General features: G+C 40.4%; 1 long non-coding RNA gene across 1 annotated transcript in view; it reads right to left on the minus strand.

Annotated features, from left to right (window-relative positions):
• The window catches only part of LOC126963974 (uncharacterized), a 41917-nt gene that overhangs the window by 10867 nt on the left and 17312 nt on the right, over positions 1-13738 (minus strand). The window contains exon 2 of the long non-coding RNA XR_007729270.1: positions 11777-11870. This is a non-coding gene — a long non-coding RNA (uncharacterized LOC126963974). The remainder of the gene's footprint in view (positions 1-11776; positions 11871-13738) is intronic.

The following is a 13738-nucleotide window of genomic DNA, read 5'->3' on the forward strand; positions in this document are numbered from 1 at the left end:
AAATTCCCTATGTGCGAAAAAAAAAAAAAAAGGAGCCAGAAAATAGTCTAAAAGCACATTACCAGGAAATTGTTTCTACTGTGTTTATGACTGTTCTTAATGTTTTATGAATATGCTAAAAAAAAATGCTCAGGCATATTTCCTTGGGCACTCTAGTTAATTACTTATTCTGAGTGCTTCTACTCCATTCCTTGCAAAATGTGTTGTGCATTAATTCTGATTATGTACAAAAACCCACCTGCAAGGAAAAACTCTGAATCAGTAATGCTGATAAAATGAGCAGCCCTCCTGGGGCTCCACTGAGAAGGAGGATACTGGACAGAATTAGAATCTTGTAGCTAGGGCTATTCATAATGTCATTAACATAAAGGCAATTAAATGAGTTTTTAACCTACAACCCTTTATTGTTATTAATGAACATTAGAAAAACACAGGAGATAAAATTGGTAATTATCTCTGCACCAAGCTATGCAATAATGTGTTTAAATATAAAAACAAAACAAATGATTATTGTTAGTATTTTCAGTAGCAGAAACCCCAGGAGCAGCTCCGTCATATTTAATCACATGGGCCCACACCAAGAGGGTTAATTAAAAGAGGGTTTTTCCTTCTATGTGCCTGGTTGTTCAGTTTAATATGGAATCAACAAACGTAAATGTAAATTTGCAAAATGTCCCGAGCAGTTGTTTCTGCCTGCAGGTTAACCACCTTTACAGAAACACTGACTAATTCCTCCTCCTTCAGGACAATGGTCTATGGCTCCATAACTAAGTTTTTCCTTTCTGAAAAAATTACCACACAATGCCTTCAAAGCCCCTTTCAAGAACAACTGTATAAATCCAGGTTCATTGCCTAAGCTTCCTGTTCAGTAAAAATAATTTAAGCATTTGAAGAGACATGTAGATTTAAAAAGTAATAATAAATGAGATCTCAGCACTATACCATATTCAAAGAGCCTCTGATTTAATTTTTTTCTTTCTTTATGCAAACTCTACAGCCTATAAATAAGGCCTCCTAGATAGAGCTTGTTTATGAGGATACAGCAGCTAATGTATGACGGAACACCCTGCATCTAATAATAGTTTTCCATTAATTAATTAATTCAGTTTGTATAGCTTACAATTGAAAATGTTAGTATCACATCCCTTAAAATTTGTTCCAAACTGGCTTTGTTTCCAAAGCCCATTTTTAAGATGATGCATACTTCTAATTTGTCTTTACAGTGGAGCCCAGGGCAAACAATGCCACACAAATGTGACCCTTGGAAACAGATTTTGAACAACTGCCATGTGGCAAAGCTAGTGCTTTTTGTGTTCACTTGATTTTTCTCATACATTCAATTCTACAAAATAATATAATAATAACTGCTGCCTATCTTTTTAAAAAATAAAATAACTGTAGCAACAACAGATTACATTTGTGTATTACTTTACAGTTAACAAAACACTTTGAATAACTTTGAGAGATACGGAGATGAAAATTATGACAATCCACATTCACTTTCATATTTCATAGGCCTATTCTTTCTCATACATTGTATTACATGGATCAAGCTTCCCTACCTATATGCAAACCCCTTAAGGGTTGAAATTGAGCCACAAGTGCCAGGATCAGAATTTAGGTATGGGAAATAAAGGGGAGCAGTTTTCTTTTTTTAAAAAAGTTGATTATGCCACCCAAAGCTGCTGGGGCTCAGAATTTAAGGCCAAGGATGAATCCCACCTGGCCAACTACCTGATAGATCATTAGAGGTCAAGTCATCCAGCAAGAGCATTGATGAGGCCCAAGGTGAGCCCCTCAATTTTCTCCCAAGCTGCATTTTAGAAGGAAGGAGACAGCAGTGTCTGGGGCAGTGCCTGGGCCAGGGGAGTGAGGCAGAGCAGTGGGAGTTCCCCTAAGGTGTCAGTCCCTTCCATACCAGCTCGGTGCGCTGTGTCCCGGCTGGACTGAGAGAGCAACGCTGCATGCAACCCCAGGAGCACACACAACTGCCTGGTCTGTTCTACACGGACCCATTGCCAGTGTCAGATAAGTCCACAGTAGTGCCTTTACCTTCTCAGTTCTGGATTATGGCTCTCATAAAAGGCCAAGACACCTTCTCTGTCTGTAATCACCCTTTGGCCACTGCCCTGAGCTGGGATCAAGTCTCCTGGGTTCAAGTGATTCTCCTGCGTCAGCCTCCCAAGTAGCTGGGATTACAGGCACCCACTACCACGCCCGGGTAATTGTTGTATTTTTAGTAAAGACAATGTTGACCAGGCTGGTCTCAAACTCCTGACCTCAAGTGATCCATCTGCCTCGGTCTCCCAAATTAATGGTGCTTCCCTAGGATCTAGGAAAGTCAGGCTGTGAGCAGGGGCTTTGACAGGATGGGTCTCTGTTTATGGAATATCTCTGTGCTGAAACTGTACTTTTAGATGCAGAGCAAGAAGTAAGTAACTTTTCCCTGTAAACTGAGAAAAGTTTCTTTGAATACACGGAGCTTTGGTGTAGGGGGTGGAAGGGGAGAAGTATTCATTAAAGCCATTTGCATTTTCAAGTTCCATTATTCCTGATCCTTCAGAACATGCTGCCCGGCTGGTGCCTCTGCCATGTGGCAGACGCAAGCTCAAGGTCAACCTCCGGCTGTTAGCCAAACAATTGGGATCCGCAGCACACTAAACTTCCCCCTTTCTTGTCACCCTCCCTGGCTATTAACCACCCCTAGGGCACCCTCAGGGGCCGCAAATTTTCTCCTGGCGCCTCCTCTGACTTGTGAAAATTCTAGAGGCCTGTGAGGTGAATGAAGAGCAAGCACAGGGCCATATGCAAGGGCCTTTGATGATCTGACATCAGACAGCCGAGGGAGGAGGGACGGTGGCTGGGTGGCTGCTGTATTGTCCACCCTTTGATTTGACTCATTCTGGCTGCCCTGCGTGGCTGCTGCCAGTGGGCCGGCCAGAGAGAAGGTGGCCAAACAGCAGAACAATGGCACAGCCTTTCACAGCTGGAAAATCATTTTTTAAAGACCTCCAGGAGGCACCAGTTGGTCCTGGCAGCTGATATTTGATCTGGGGAGTGTGGAGCAGCTGATGCCAAAGCAGGAGTCTCCAGCCTCATTCCAACTGCAGGCTGGCTATAGAGCTGCTTGTTCACTCACCTCCCTTCTGCACTGACCCAGCCTCCCCAAAAAAGCCTGGGGCATATCTCCATGCTAAATCTTCTGTATTCAAAGACAGAGTCACCTGAGCTCTTCTACCCCTCCCTCCCCGTCCCAACACACACTCGTTTTTCACCAAGCTCTCAGAAAGAAAAACAATAAATACTATTCATAAGACAGATTTCTGCAAGAAAGAATGTCAATTTCACATTCCAGAAACTCAGAGAAACAGGAAAATTCTTTGCAAATGGTCCTGCTTGGACAATTTTGATGGGCTATTTATCTATGCCCAAAAGAGTGACATTCATTCAAAGTGATAGTTGCTTTTCAAAAAATACTAGTTTGAATACAATTTGTCTGCAGTCAGTGCAATTTGGTCTAAGTTGAAATGACTACAATTAAGAGTATATTATATTTAGAGTAACCATATAGTTAATCATCCAAACTATGACTTTTTTAATTTTTATTTTATTTTATTTTATTGAGATGGAGTCTCACTCTGTTGTCCAGACTGGAGTGCAGTGGTGTGATCTTGGCTCACTGCAACCTCCATCTCCTGGGTTCAAGTGATTCTTCTGCCTCAGCCTCCCAAGTAGCTGGGATTACAGGCACCCACTACCATGCCCAGGTAATTTTTGTATTTTTAGTAAAGACCATGTTGGCCAGGCTGGTCTCAAACTCCTGACCTCAAGTGATCCATCTGCCTTGGTCTCCCAAAGTGCTTGGATTACAGGTGTGAGCCACTGCGTCCTGCCCAAACTATGACAATTTTTAGAGTGAAAGGGGACTATTATTAACTCCAAGACTGGCATAAAGTGCACTGTGCACTAGTTAAACTGGGATTCCCACATCTTCCTATTGTTTTCACATCATCCTCACAATATCCTTTGCAGAGTAAAGAGTCCAGAATCCACAGAGGACAGATCTACTTTCTATTATTAGTCTGATCTTCTCACTCTTAAAAGGGAGAAACACTTTAAGTCTCAAACCACACATCTAACCACTACATAGCAAAAAGGGAACAAGCATAAAACTCACATTGTCAGGTTTTGGAAAAAGGACTGAAGTTGGAGTCAGGATGTGTGGTTTAAATCCTAGTGTTATAAAAACAGGTCCCAATCCAGACCCCAAGAGAGGGTTCTTGGACCTCTCACAAGAAAGAATTTGGGGCAAGTCCATAGAGTAAAGTGAAGGCAAGTTTATTAAGAAAGTAAAAGAATAACAGAATGGCTACTCCATAGGCAGTGCAGCGATATGGGCTGCTTAACTGAGTATACTTATAGTAATTTCTTGATTATATGCTAAACAAGGGGTGGATTATTCATGAGTTTTCTGGAAAGGGGTGGAGATTTCCCCCGGAGCTGAGGATTCCTCCTGTTTTTAGATCATAAACGGTAACTTCCTAACATTGACATGACATTTGTTAACTGTCATGGTGCTACTGGGAGTATCTTTTAGCATGCTAATGCATTATTAGGATATAATGATCAGCCAGGATGACTAGAAGTCACTTTCTTTTTTTTTAATTATTATTTTACTTATGTATTTATTTATTTATTTTGAGACAGGGTCTTACTCTGTTGCCCAGGCTGGAGTGCAGTGGCGGATCTTGGCTCACTGCAACCTCTGCCTCCCGGGTTCAAGCAATTCTCCTGCCTCAGCCTCGCAAGTAGCTGGGATTACACGCACTCACCACCACACCCAGCTAACAGAAGTCACTTTCATCGCTGTCTTGGTTTCAGTGAGTTTGGGCCAACTTCTTTACCACATCCTGTTTCATCAGCAGGGTCTTTGTGACCTGTATCTTGTGCCAACCTCCTATCTCATCCTGTGACTAAGAATGCCTGACCTTTTGGGAAGGCAGCCCAGTAGATCTCATCCTCATTTTACCCAGCCTGTATTCAAGATGGAGTTGCTCCGGTTTGAATGCCTCTGACACTAGCTCAGCTGCTCCTGATGCTGCTATAACATCTATTACTACTACTATTACCCCTGGTAGTAGTACTGTTACTACTAATGCTACTGTTCTCCTACTGTTACTATTTCTACTAAGAGCTACTATTTATTGAACAGTTACTGTGTACCAGGCACTGTGTTAATGGGAACCTGTGCAGAGCCTCATAATAGTCTCAATAAGGAGGCTAAACAGGGGTTTACCATATGATAATTAGGTACCTTATAGGCACAATAATCTATGATGTAAGTGTCATTATCATTCTCATTTAAGAGAGGAGGAAACTGAGCCTCTGGAAAGTTGAGTAGGTCTGATTCAAAGCTCACATTCTTGACCACTGTACCACATTGCCACAAAGAGCTTGCCACCTCTTCTTCCAGCTCCCCAATGGCATTCTCTCAGTGTTGGCTCTTAAATACTTATATATGCATAACATAAAATTATGTGGCTTCACAGGCCTTCAAAAATGCAGAAGGCATGACCAACGAGCCACAGTAAAGATGATGTAGGGCAAAATAGCTGAGGATGAAGATCACTAAGATTCCATGTAAATCGGAATCATCAGACCAGACTGCAAGGCCCAGATAAATCACAAATGCAGAGGAGTGCCTGGCACTTGGTAGACCTCGGTGGATATCAGTAGAGTGATCTGCCCATCAGATGCTCACAGTCCACCTCTACATCACTGTGCAGCTTCTGCTTAAGCATTTCCAGGGACAGGTTGCTGACCACCCACAAAGGGAAACCATTTCCTTTTACAGCAGGGATGGCGATTATAAAATATTTTCTTATGTTAAGCCAAAATTCCAACTTCCTATAATTGCCACTCTTTGATCTTTGTTCTACTCTTTACATACCTACATAATACGTTCTCTGCTCCACATATTTTCCAGTAGAGAAACGTCTCTATTTACCAACAAGTTATAACTTGATACCTGTCCTTGGGTCCATTGGTTTCCAAGTCCACAGAGGCAAAGAAAGGTTTCTGTTTGCAGTCTCTGGATGCATTTTCACAAAACAGAAATATGAGTTGATATTTCAAAGCTTTACAACCAAGCATAGTCTCTTCTTTACTGCTAGTTTTATTGGGCCTCCTTTCCCATTAGTAATCTAGCATTATCTCTTTTTTCACATATGCTTTTCTTTTTTAAAAATATAATTTTAAATTCTGGGATATATGTGGAGGATGGGCAGGTTTGCTACATAGGTAAACATGTGCCATGGTGGTATACCTATCAACTCATCACCTAGGCATTAAGCCCCACATGTCTTAGCTATTTGTCACGCTGCTCTCCCCCACCCTGCCCTTCTGACAGGGCCCAGTGTATGTTGTTCTCCTCCCTGTGTCCATGTGTTCTCATTGTTCAGCTCCCATTTATAAGTGAGAACAGATGTTGTTTGGTTTTCTGTTCCTCTGTTAGTTTGTTGAGGATAATGGCTTCTAGCTCCATCCAAGTCCCTGCAAAGGACATGATCTCATTCCTTTTTATGGCTGCATGGTATTCCATGGTGTATATGTAACACATTTTCTTTATCCAGTCTATTATTGATGGGCCTTTGGGTTGACTCCATGTCTCTACTATTGTGAATAGTGTTCCAATAAACATATGCTTGCATATATCTTTATAATAGAATGATGTATATTCCTTTGGGTATATACTCAGTAATGGGATTGCTGGATCAAATGGTATTTCTGTTTCTAGATCTTTGAGGAACCACAACACCATCTTCCACAACGGTTGAACTAATTTACATTCCCACTAACAGCATAAAAGCTTTCCTATTTCACCACAGCCTCACCAGCATCTGTTGTTTTTGACTTTTAATAATCACCATTCCGACTGACATGAAATGGTATCTCATTGTGGTCTTCATTTGCATTTCTCTAATGCAGTGATGTTGAGCTTTCATGTTTGATGGCCACATAAATGTCTTCTTTTGAGAAGTGTCTGTTCATGTCCTTTGCCCACCTTTTGATGGGATTGTTTTTCTCTTGTAAATTTGTTTAAGTTCCTTGCAGATTCTGGATATTAGACCTTTGTCAGATGGATAGATTGCAAAAATTTTCTCTCATTCTGTATGTTGTCTATTCACTCTGATGATAGTTTCTTTTGCTGTACAGAAGCTCTTTAGTTTAATTAGATCCCATTTGTTAAGTTTTGCTTTTGTTGCAGTTGCTTTTGATGTTTTTGTCATGATATCTTTGCCTGCGCCTATGTCCTGAATAGTATTACCTGGATTTTCCTCTAAGGTTTTTATAGTATTGGGTTTTACATTTAAGTCTTTTTATTATTATTATTATACTTTAAGTTCTGGCGTACATGTGCAGAATGTGCAGGTTTGTTATATAGGTATCCAGCTTGAGTTAATTTTTGTATAAGGTGTAAGAAAGGGGTCCAGTTTCAATTTTCTGCAGATGGCTAGCCAGTTTTTCCAGCACCATTTATGAAACAGGAAATCCTTTCCCCATTGCTTGCTTTTGTCAGGTTTGTCAAAGATCAGATGGTTGTAGATGTGTGGTCTTATTTCTGAGATCTCTATTCTGTTCCATTGGTCTATGTCCCTGTTTTTGTACCAGTACCATGCTGTTTTGGTTACTGTAAACTTGTAGAGTTTGAAATTGGGTAGCGTGATGCCTCCAGTTTTGTTCTTTTTTGCTTAGGATTTTCTTGGCTATACGGACTCATTTTTGATTCCATATGAATTTTAAAGTAGTTTTTTTCTAATTCTGTGAAGAATGTCAGTGGTAGTTTAATGGAAATAGCATTACATCCATAAATTACTTTGGGCAGTATGGCCATTTTCATGATATTGATTCTTCCTATCCACAAGCATGAAATGTTTTTCCATTTGTTTGTGTCCTCTCTTATTTCCTTGAGCAGTGGTTTGTAGCTCTCCTTGAAGAGGTCCTTCACTTCCCTTGTTAGCTGTATTCCTAGGTATTTTATTCTCTTTGTAACAATTGTCAATGGGAGTTCATTCATGATTTGGCTCTTTGCTTGTCTGTTGTTGGTATATAGGAATGCTTGTGATTTTTGTACATTGATTTTGCACCCTGGAACTTTGCTGAAGTTGCTTATCAGCTCAAGGAGTTTTGGGCTGAGATGATGGGGTTTTCTAGATGTAGGATCATATCATCTGTAAACAGGGACAGTTTGACTTCCTCTCTTCCTATTTGAGTACTCTTTATTTCTTATTGCCAGGTTTCTCTTGCCAGATTGCCCTGGCCAGCACTTCCAATACTATGTTGACAGGAATGGCAAGAGAGGGCATCCTTGCCTTGTGCCAGTTTTCAAGGGGAATACTTCCAGCTTTTGCCCATTTAGTATGATACTGGCTGTGGGTTGGTCAAAAATGGCTCTTACTATTTTGAGATATATTCCATCACTACCTAGTTTATTGAGAGTTTTTAACATGAAGTGATGTTGAATTTTATTGAAGGCCTTTTCTGCATCTATTGAGATAACCATGTGGTTTTTGTCTTTGGTTCTGTTTATGTGATGAATTACATTTATTGATTTGAATATTGTTGAACCAGCCTTGCATCCCAGGGATGAAGCCGATTTCATCGTGGTAAATAAGCTTTTTGATGTGCTGCTGGATTTGGTTTGCCAGTATTTTATTGAGAATTTTTGCATCGATGTTCATTAGGGATACTGGCTTTCAGTTTCCTTTTCTTGTTGTATCTCTGCCAGGTTTTGGTATCAGGATGATGCTGGCTTCATAGAATGAGCGGGGAGAAGTCCCTCCTTTTCAATTGTTTGGAATAGTTTCAGAAGAAAGGATACCAGCTCCTCTTTGTACCTCTGGTAGAATTCAGCTGTAAATCTGTCTGGGCCTGGGCTTTTCTGGTTGGTAGGCTATTTATCACTGCCTCAATTTCAGAACTTGTTATTGGTCTATTCAGGGATTCAAATTGTTCCTGGTTTAATCTAGCATTATGTATGTGAATCATCTGTTGAGAAACAGAATTTTCCTTTCCTGTTGATCTCTGTCAGTGTAGTGGAAACCCCTTAGCAGGGTTGGTTATTAATAGTACATAGTTGTACTAATTTAGTACATTATCTGTACTTAGCTCCTCACCATTCATTTTGATGCTGTAGAAAATAAAATGTCCTCCAACTTAGGAACCCTCCGTGGCTGGGGACAAACCTTTCAATTGGTTTGTTGAAATCAATGCGTTCAACAAACTGAGGCTCCAAGTTCTCAAACTAAATCCTTGGCTTCTACATCATAGTCTTGGAAACCCTCTTTCATCCCCTTTTGAAAACTGTGATTATATTTGCTCATTTCCAATTTTCCTGGGATGTAGTAGGTTCATAAAAATCCTCAATATTAGTCAATATTCTCCTTTCCATCTTCTTACCAAGACTTTAATGAACATCTTATATGTAAAGCTTTTGTTTCTCCACCAAAACAATAAAAAAGGAGCAAAGAGGAATCAGATCCAGCCTATAGAAAACCACAGGTAATGAAGACCCACTGTAGTAAATTATACTTCTGAATCTGTTAGATATACATTATGTGAGATATATACATAATATGTATGCTTCAGATTAACTCTGGATTCAGGCAGAATCGGGTTCTGCACATGATCCATTTATCCTATGACCTCAAGAGGTGCCAAAGAGCATTTTATAGATAAAAACACAGACCAAGGGAGCCTCGCCCCCACAGCTCCCCAGTTTGTGAATCAGGATTCACGTGTGGCTGGTTCATCCAGTGATTCACTAAACAAATTAAGAAAAATGACCAATGAGCACAGAATTCAGATTTTAATGGATTTAGCACAAAGCATTTTTCTTTTGTATGTGCACACAGAACATACACTCTGTCTCAGCATTCTCAGCTTTCAGTTAGTGAGCAGATTCAGGGGCGATTCCTCAGTCCTGGTTACACTCTAGGAAAAACACAGGCAACTTTGATTGCACTATTGATGAAATTCTATTCCATATACAATTCTGGAATGTTGTACCAGGTCTCCTTTGGCTGGAGTTGTACCATGTTGCATTGGCAATCTTTTGGCATTTGAACAATAGGCAAGCATCTGAACACCTGTGTCTACATAAATGATTTTTCATAGTGGTTCTTTGAAACTTGATTTAAATTCCTATCCCAGGAACACTATGCAAGTGTCTGGGAGAAGTAATCTTGCATAGCAATGGCGATAAAGTCTCTCTTCAGCCAGGCTTTTTCTTTGGCGCGCGTGTGTGTGTGTGTGTGTGTGTGTGTGTGTGTGTCCATCCAGTTGTGCATGCATTTACTCATGTGTGTATACACCTACAAGTACACGCATATAAACACTTGATTGATAATTTTTGAGCACTTACCAAGTGCCAGGCCCAGTGCTAATTGCTGTCAATCAAATTAATGTAAAAGATTGTAAAAATCCACAGTACAGTAAGAAAGACAAACAAGTACTATAAAAGAAATAGGAAGTCTGAGGAATAGGTGTGCACAGAGAGGAGAGGGTGTCAGGGAGGGCTTTAATTGAGCTGGGTCTTTACAGATAAGTAGACGTCTGCTAAGTAAATTAAAAGAGAGAGTAGTGTAATCAGAGAGGAGTCTGCACAAAGATTTGAAGAGTGTGGCATTTCAGGGGACAGTGGGAGTTTAATGTAGTATAAGATAAGGCAGACAGCATTAAGGGGAGAACAATGAAGCTGATGGAAGCAGGAGTACATCTGGAAGGGGTTCGAACATCAGTTCTGAGAGTCTGAGCTTTATTGTGTAGGCATATGAGAGGCTGACTCCATTTGGGCAATGATCTGGGGTTGCAAATGGTTATGGAAAAGATACTCCTATAAGCTACTCAGGAACACTATATAGAGAAATTATTACATATATTACTAAAGCTATATTGTGCCTCTCAGGGTTCCCCAACCTTAGCACTACTGACATGTTGGGCCAGATAATTCTTTATTGTGGGGGCATGGCCAGTGCATTGTAGCATGTTCAGCAGCATCCCTGCCATCTGCTCACTAGATGCCAGTGGCTCTCACCCCCAACTCGTGACAACCAAAAATGTCTCTAGGCATTGCCAAGTGTCTCCTGGGGACAAAATTGCTCCTCATTGAGAACCACTGGTATAGTTCTTGTGGTAGGTGCTATGCTAGGAAATTCTTCCAGAGGCAAAGTAGAAGTATAGAGTGAGTTGGCATGGAAAAAGAAACACTTTAGCACAATCTGCAGTGGCTGGGGGCAGTCTGCTCTTCCAGATTCCACTTTGAAGAAATCCAGAATTTTTTTCTGTCATGTAGCCTATACATCCCAGGTAGACTCTATCTTTTGACTGTGTAATTAGGTAATCTTATCCTGGCTGTTGGCCCAGGGCCACACGAGACCAGAGCATCCACTCTGAAGACCACCCTTTAGCCAACTGTATTAGAAAAGTAAAACCTGATATACCCTGGCATCCAGTCAAATAGACTTTGTTGTCATAGGTGATTTTTACACAGGAAGAATACCGAGATCAAGCCTGCTTTCAGGAAAATGAGCAGTGACTGTAAGGCACATGTACTGGAATAAGAAGAGATGAGGGTCAGGCCCCGGAGCTCTAATAAGGAGGCTGCTCCTATACTCAAGGCAAGAAGTGCTGAAAACTTGACTGAGGAAGTGACACTAGGAATCGGAGGAAAGGACCACCCCAGAGGACAGTTCCACAGTAAAATGACAGAATTTACCAGCCAATCAGATGGGAACAGAGAAGTAGGACCTGCACATGACTCCATTGTTTCTGGCCTTGGAGACTGGCTGCACTCTAATGTTATTGACCATCTGGAATAGAAAGAGACCAGATTCAATTTGATTCCTGTCGCCTTGTTGATCTATGATAAAATAATTTGCTAAATCATTTTAAGAGTTGCCATTATAGTTACAACTAATTAATAAATCCAGAGCCATTATAATCACCATTAATTCTTACTAACTTCATAGTATCCCATATTAATTCCTTTGGGAAAAAAAGAACTAGAATATTCATGCCTTACCCTCCAGAAATTCTGATCAAATTAAAAAGACATACATTTATTTAAAAATTGAATTATAAAACAAAACAAGACTATCAAAGAGGGTCTAAATAAGCAACCCGTGTGTTTCTGGCAATGAGTTCTGTGAGTTCAGAAAAGGGCCAGAGTAGAAACACTCACCCAGAGCTTAGTCAGATGGAGGCCAACCTTAAAGGGCACATACGGGTTGACATTGAACAGGCATACGGTATGTTCTATCCCTTAGAACTGGGGCTCTCAAAATAAGGTCTGGGATCCCTGGGGATCCTCCAGACTATTTCACAGGGGTCTGTGAGGTCAAAACTATTTTCAGATCCAATCAAGATTTTATTTATCTTTTTCTCTCTTATTCTGACATAACGTTTACAGAGGAGTTTTTCAGAGATCAGGTGATGTGATGACATCCTTATTCTGACAGTGCATGAAATGTGTCCTTTTGTATTAATTGAGTTTTTAAATGTTCCCAGTTTTAGCTTCTAACATGATAAATATCTCTATCTATCTATCTATCTATCTATCTATCTATCTATCTCACATTAGCCCACTGATATGGTTTGGCTGTGTCTCCACTCAAATCTCACCTTGAATTGTAGCTCCCATAATCCCCACATGTTGTGGGAGGGACCAGGTGGGAGGTAATTGAATCATGGGGGTAGGTTTTTCCCCATGATGATCTCCTGATAGTGAATAAGTCTCATGAGATCTGATGGTTTTATAAAAGGGCAGTTCTCACGCAACCTACAGAATGGGAGAAAATTTTTGCAATCTACCCATCTGACAAAGGGCTAATATCCAGAATCTACAAAGAACTTAAACAAATTTACAAGAAAAAAATCAAACAACTCCATCAAAAAGTGGACAAAGGATATGAATAGACACTTCTCAAAAGAAGACATTTATGCAGCCAACGAACACATGACTAAATGCTCATCATTACTGGCCATCAGAGAAATGCAAATCAAAACCACAGTGAGATACCATCTCATACCAGTTAGAATAGCAATCATTAAAAAATCAGGAAACAACAGGTGCTGGAGAGGATGTGGAGAAATAGGAACGCTTTTACACTGTTGGTGGGACTGTAAACTAGTTCAACCATTGTGGAAGACAGTGTGGCGATTCCTCAAGGATCTAGAACTAGAAATACCATTTGACCCAGCCATCCTATTACTGGGTACATACCCAAAGGATTTTAAATCACGCTGCTATAAAGACACATGCACATGTATGTTTATTACGGCACTATTCACAATAGCAAAGACTTGGAACCAACCCAAATGTCCATCAATGATAGACTGGATTAAGAAAATGTGGCACATATATACCATGGAATACTACTATGTAGCCATAAAAAAGGATGAGTTCATGTCCTTTGTAGAGACATAGATGAAGCTGGAAACCATCATTCTGAGCAAACTATCGCAAGGACAAAAAACCAAACACCACATGTTCTCCTCATATGTTGGAATTGAACAACGAAAACACTTGGACACAGGAAGGGGAACATCATACAATGGGTTCTGTCGTGGGGTTGGGGGATGGTGGAAGGATAGCATTAGGAGAAATACCTAATGTAAATGACGAATTAATGGGTGCAGCAAACCAACATGGCACATGTATACATATGTAACAAACCTG

The sequence above is a fragment of the Macaca thibetana genome, chromosome 1 (assembly GCF_024542745.1).
Source record: "Macaca thibetana thibetana isolate TM-01 chromosome 1, ASM2454274v1, whole genome shotgun sequence".
Taxonomy (NCBI): Eukaryota; Metazoa; Chordata; class Mammalia; order Primates; family Cercopithecidae; genus Macaca; species Macaca thibetana.